We start from the raw sequence: 6,445 nt of genomic DNA, 5'->3' as shown, positions 1-6,445 counted from the left end.
ACACATGTGACTGAGGAGTGTGCAGTGGGACCCACAGTGGGTGTTTGGACAGGTGTGGGCTACCATAGGCTGTACAGGCATGACTGGCGGTGTCTGTCCTCCCTATACTTGGAGGTTTGTCTGGAAGAATCTTCTGTGTCAGAAGCACTGTGGGGGCAACACTGCAGTACATACTGCCCCACCCCCTTTAGGGCTCTTTCTGCTCCAGCCAGGGGCCATGGCTTTGATTCTATGCTTCAGGTTGGCAGCCCTTTCCTTGACTTCTGAGTCTCTAAGGTCAGGGTAGTGGCTAGCAGGTCTCCTGGGCTTAAGGAAAAGTAGCAAGTGAAAGAGACTCACTAACCACTTCCTCTGGCCCAGAAGAACAAAGGGACAGGAAAAGAAGGCAGCTGCCATGCCAACATTTTCCTGGGAGGTGTGGCATCTGGGTCATTACTGACTCCAGGGCCAATGGCATTCAACAAAATCCATCTCCTTGTCTTTCCATTCTTCCAACCTCCTTTGCTTGATTCCTTTTTGTGCCCACATCTTCTTTCATTGCAGATACTCCTGGGGCTTTGGACACACAGAGGTGATCTCTCACTGTTGCTGACACACCCCCAGTAGTCCTCATTCTCTCCCATCAGAGATCAAAACAGGATTTCAAATGCAAGTGTCTGCAGGGTGTTGCAGGATTTCAAATGCAAGTGTCTGCAGGGTGTTGCAGGATTTCAAATGCAAGTGTCTGCAGGGTGTTGCAGGATTTCAAATGCAAGTGTCTGCAGGGTGTTGCAGGCTACGTCAGTGAACAGAATACATGGTCGTGGAAGAGGTGGCAATTAAAGGGAAATGTCTGCTTTCCAGCCTGGATAGCTGTTGCTGTGTGGTCACCAGAGTCCCAGATTTTTCAGTTGCATCAGGCCAGCTCATTTGGTGGGTATGAAGATGTGGCAAGGTGAGCACTGTGGCTGAGGTGAAAGGGATGGTCAATAAGATGTCATCTGCTGGGACCAGGAATGCACAACTCCCTTCCCTGGGACTTATTAAATCATTCACAGAGATGGATGCCTTTAAGATGGGTACTTCCTGAAATGCAGCCAGGGACCACTTGATGGTGCCCACCCAGAAATCCTTAATTCATCCTTTCAGCAGAGGTTTGAGTAGCTGCTGTGTCCAATTTTAGAGCTTTAGCACAGAAGAAATGAAAGTCCCAAGAGTACTGACAGTGTCTGTTTCTCCCTGGAGAGTTTCCAAGATGAGGGGCACTTGTGCTGGCTTGAGGGGATGGTGGCAACAGGGATCAGGAAGAAGGGCAGGTCCTCTTTCCTCTCAGAGCTGCCTACCTACCTCCAGAAATGGGTTTCCTGGCTTGGGAGAGCTATGGAGCCTAATGAAGTTAGAGATCTCCCTGGCATCACAGTGGGTGGGCGCTGGCCAGGGTGCTGAATCGACACGGCGCTTCCTAATAAGCTAGCTGAGGCAGGAGAAAGGAGAACTGGCCTGTAGTCTGTGTTGTTCTGGGGAAATCCTTCTCATGCATCTGATGCGGACTTGCTTTTTCATTTGTTTAGTGTGGAGTAGCTTCCATCCTTCCAACCCGAGGGCTAAGGTGAGCAGCAGTTGGGGCTGTGCAGCAAGGCCTCGTCTAGAGCCCAAGCTCAGCCTTGGGTCCCAGAGAACCCCTTAGCTAACCCTCAGAGTGAAGGTTGTGCCAGGTGGTACAGAATGCCCTCTCTAACCTGGGTTCTGCTGGTGCAGTAGCTTTTAAGTGCTCAGGGACATAAGGAACACCCAGAAAACAGTCTCAGAGTCTATGCCCATCCTTGGGATTAGGTAGAATTTCTCTATTCTCAGACAGGTCCTGACCCCAGATTCTGGGATGAGTTTTGCCTGGTGACCATGCTCATGTGAAGTCTGGGAACAATTCTACTCTAAAATTTTAGAGCCAGGCTGATTTAGTTCAGTTACTCCTCAGGGGTGTATCCAGTACCTGGACTAATGTCCCTGATCTTCACCTCAGGCTGTAGTAAGCACAATCTGGGACAAGAAGCTGTGCATTCTATAGGTACCACATACACACTTGTCTCCTGTACTGGTTTGGTCCAGAGTTCCTCTCCTTTGTCTGAGCTCCATCTCAGCCCTAAGACTTATGGCATGATAGCTGCTAACAACCACTGAGTTCCCAGCACCTTTAATAAGGGCACATTTGTGATATTCTTTAGCAATCCTGCAGGCAGGGCCAACATTTCACAGATGAAGATTATTTCACAAGGCACCCAGACATTTATGAAATATGCTTGGAAGATCCATAAGCTTAAGGGGATGGAGTGGAAATTAGGGGTACAACCACAGAAAGATAAAAATATGAGTGCATTATGTATGCCACCAACTAAGGCTGACTCAGTTCTTTGTTCCTGATATCCAGGTGAAGGTAAAGGGCTCTCTGGATACTTGAACACCTCAAATTCAGGGTGCACACACAAGGTGAGAAGCTTGTCAAAAGGCAAGTTCACTGGGACTGGAGATAAGACTGATTGGTTAAGAACAGTGGCTGTTTTTCCAGAGGACCTGGGTTCAATTCCTAGCAGAATTCACAATTATCAGTAACTCCAATTCCAGGGACTCTAGTGCCCTTTCTGGCCTGTGTGTGCACCAGGCATGCACCTAATATGCATAAACGCAGGCAAAACACCCATACACATAAAAATAATTGAAATGGAAGTCTGGGGTGGGTCCTGAGATTATTCATTTCTCACAACTCAGGGTGACACTGATGTTGGTGATGCTGAATAGAAAGACTTTCCTTCACAATTCTCCAACCTGCCTGTTCTGAGAAGTACAACTTGACCTTGCAGTGCAAACAAGGGACTTGAAGGTCTTTGCTTAGAGCTGTGGATTGGGGCCCAGGATATACTGTGTACATACAAGAGTCTCGGGAGATGCACCTACATCATGGCTGACACAGTCACAGGAGGCTCAAGCTGACCTGTTCCAGTGCACTTTCTCAACAGCAGAGTTGGGGAAAGAACATAAGGGCTTCCCCAGGATCTCCTGCTGCTAGAGTCTGAGAGGTGACAGGTTCTCACAACCAGGTGCAGTCAGTACAGTGAGCCTTGAACTTGGAATTGGGCTGAATGGGTAGATGATGATGGAGGAAAAGGCATTCACTTTTCTGATGCATATCTGGGCAGCTGCTCTCTTACAGTTTCTACTTCTCAGACCATGGTAACAAGTTATCTGGCCCCTAAGTGAAATGAGTATTTACTTCACCGAACTACCAGATTGGCCCCTTACTCAGTTGACCCTTAGAACCATTATACTGTGACTTTCCCAGCACCTGCTTTATGTAGCTCATTTGGAAGGACACTGTTCAGTGATTACCCAGGGTCCTTTACTGTGAGTAGGGGGTGGGGCTTCTGCATCCACAAGAACTGCCTTAGTAAGGTGCTTAGATTTCCTGATGCATTCTAGGACCTGTGCAGTCATGAGGATCTTGGCAGTTCTCACTGCTCACACCCTCACTCTCTGTTATGCTTGTCTCTTGACCTGTTTTCAGAAGTAGATTCCTGATCACGACCAGGTGAAGAGATTTAGGGTGTGGCATCCCAAGGGCAAACAAGGCATAGGCCTAGTGGCTAGGATGCCTGCCTGTGAGCATTTGTTTAGAGATGAACGGTGGTCAGCAAGCAAACAAGTGTTACTGACAAGTAAAGCTGTGGATAAGCCTGGGGGATTGTCATTGGTGGTAGGACCTGTCTTTACTTGGAACTGCACCAAGTGTAAAGGATCGGGAGATAGAGGATATGAAGAGATCCACAGATGTGTTTTCCTGTGAAGACAGGCATGGGTCAATGACAAGATAAGTTATGAGGAGGCTGAATTCCAGGTGGAGGCGGTAGACTTGTTAACCTGTTCTCCAGCTGTGTCAACAGGTAGTAACTCTAGAACAGTATAGCCCCATTTAATACAGGAATGTATATTCCTGGAGGAGACTCACTCAAGTCTTAGATTGGAGGTTGGCTGAAGCTCATGACTTGATCTAAATGCAAAACTCAGCCAGCTATAAGAATAGAAAAGACAGCAAGCCAAGAAGAGAAGGTGGGGTGTGGGCTGGTGTATCCTAGAAATAGTCTGAGTGGTCTATTTAGCACCAAAAGACAATGATTTAGAAGTAGAGCCTGATTCTATTTGTAAGCTACTGGATGAATTTTGAAATTTCAAACTGAGTGAAAATGATGCTGTGAATCTTACTTGATATGTCCAAGTATCTCAGGAATTTCCCCCAGAGAAAAGACCATCACCACATATTACATCCAGCCCAGGACATCCCCAACATCAAACCCAACTCCATGTGACTCAATAGAACTCTCATAGCCACTCAAAGGTGGCCATTAGCAAAGCCACAACTCTTCCACAAAGGCAAGCTGCTCTGGTTCCTGTTCTGCATGTCTTGGTCAAAATTCCCATTAAAAAATATGAATAGGACAAAAATACAAACAAGATATAACTTGACACTACTAGTTTGGCTACAATCAAGTATTGGTGAGATTGAGAAACTGCAACACTATGGCTGGTATGAAAAGTGAGGCTGTTTTGGAAAACACGGGCAGTTTCTCAGAAAGTTCAAGTGTAATCATGGGACCAGATACATTCAATGACTTGAAAACATCTGCCACTCAAAACACCTTGTACATGAATGTTAACAACATTCATCATAACAAGCAAAGGGGAGAAACAATCAAAGTATCTAATAATCGATAAATTAACAAAATACGATGTAGCCAAAGCATGATTATACAGCCACAGGGAATGTTGATACTATACTCACACAAACACTAAAAACAGAGGGTGGAAGACGCTGGACACAAAGGCCACACATTGAGTGATTTCATTTATGAAAATTCTTCAGAATAGGGAAATCTTTAGACGACGGACTGTTGGTTTTCTGGGCTAGGGGAGGAAAAGTGGGAATGATTGCCAATGGGGATGGTTTCTTTTGGAGGAATTGAATCTGGGGATGGATGCACAGCACTGGGAATACCCCACAACCCACTGAGTTGTATACTTTAAGAGTGAACTTCATGGGTATGTAAATTCTCTTAATAAAGTCGTTATTAAAAAAAAAACAGGTTAGAAAGTGCTATGTATTTATTGTGACAGCTCCAATCTGGAGCTTCTATAGAACATACACCTCAAACATTCCCTCTTGCTGTTAGCTGCGCACAGCTGAGAAGAGGGATGTGACAGAGACCCAAGCAAGTACTAACAGCTTGATCAGAAGAAATTCCTGGAGGTATCATACATTCAAGGCTTCTCACATCTATGATAGTCTCTTATGTAAAGAGACTCAACAGGAAAAACAATGGTCCTTCCTCGAAAACCAATGTATCTTTTGTTGCAGAAAAGAGCACTAAGGTTACATAACTTTCAGACCTTTGCTACTAAAAAGTCCAAAGTTTCAAGTTTTCCTATTCCTCCAGAGTCCTAAATTATCTCCTTTCCAGAACCTACTTGAACAATCCTAGCCAGCTGTTCCTTTAAATGTTTTCTTGCATAAGAAAAGATGCTATAATGAGCAAAGTGCCTTAAGTTCTTTTGCAGGTATCCAAATTCTCAACAAAACCGAAGCAGTTCATCTGTCAGCCCTCAAGGATGAAGTTGATACACAATGAATGTTGCCTCTGCCTGGTCTGTGGTGTCAGACCACAGGATGTTCTCGAGCTTCATGATAGTGCCTGGCCCATGGGACCCTATCCAACAGCTAGGGAGCCTGCTCATGCTGGCTTGGCCCCAAGGTCCAGCCTCCACTTGAGACTGGCCCTGGTCCTATCACTTCAGCCTGTCTACCCCATTTTTGGGCTGGGCATATGAGACACTCTCCTAGAATGTACCCCCTGAAAAGCTACAGTTAGCCTGCTGCTGCTCATGGGTGAAAATGTAAGTCCTAACGTGGGGGAAGGAGTGCATGGTACTGAGATGTGAAAGGAGCCACATGACTGGAATGCTGTCTATAGAGCAAAGTGCTTGGTGCTTTGATTTGGTGTCTCCTGGCCTGGTACCCCACTGGGCTCTTCCCATCTCTACAGTACAGGGATAGAGCACTGCCAATGTTTGTCAGCTGGAGCCTCAAAGGATCCAGATAATTCTACAGATTGGATGGCATGGATAGAGGCTTCCCGGGACAGGGACTCTCCTTCCTTCTGAAGTTTAATACTACATTTGGCTGCACCCACGTTCTTATGCTTTTGCCAGCCCCAAGAAGACAAGAGCAACAGTTAGGCCACAACTTTTCTTTTCCTCTTCTCCAGTTAGTAGGGCTATTTTCATTCACACAAAGATGGATTACAAAGCTCCGCCAAAGGTACCTCAGTGTTCCCAGGTAGCTACGAGGCTCTAAGAGAAAAGACTTCTTTAGAATCACTGGGGAGAAAATGAGATTAGCCTACGTGCCTGTTTTGTTTATTCT

This window comes from Meriones unguiculatus, chromosome 4 (genome assembly GCF_030254825.1).
Source record: "Meriones unguiculatus strain TT.TT164.6M chromosome 4, Bangor_MerUng_6.1, whole genome shotgun sequence".
In the NCBI taxonomy this organism is placed as follows: domain Eukaryota; kingdom Metazoa; phylum Chordata; class Mammalia; order Rodentia; family Muridae; genus Meriones; species Meriones unguiculatus.
The sequence above is the reverse complement of the archived record's forward strand: the minus strand, read 5'-3'. Positions refer to the sequence as shown.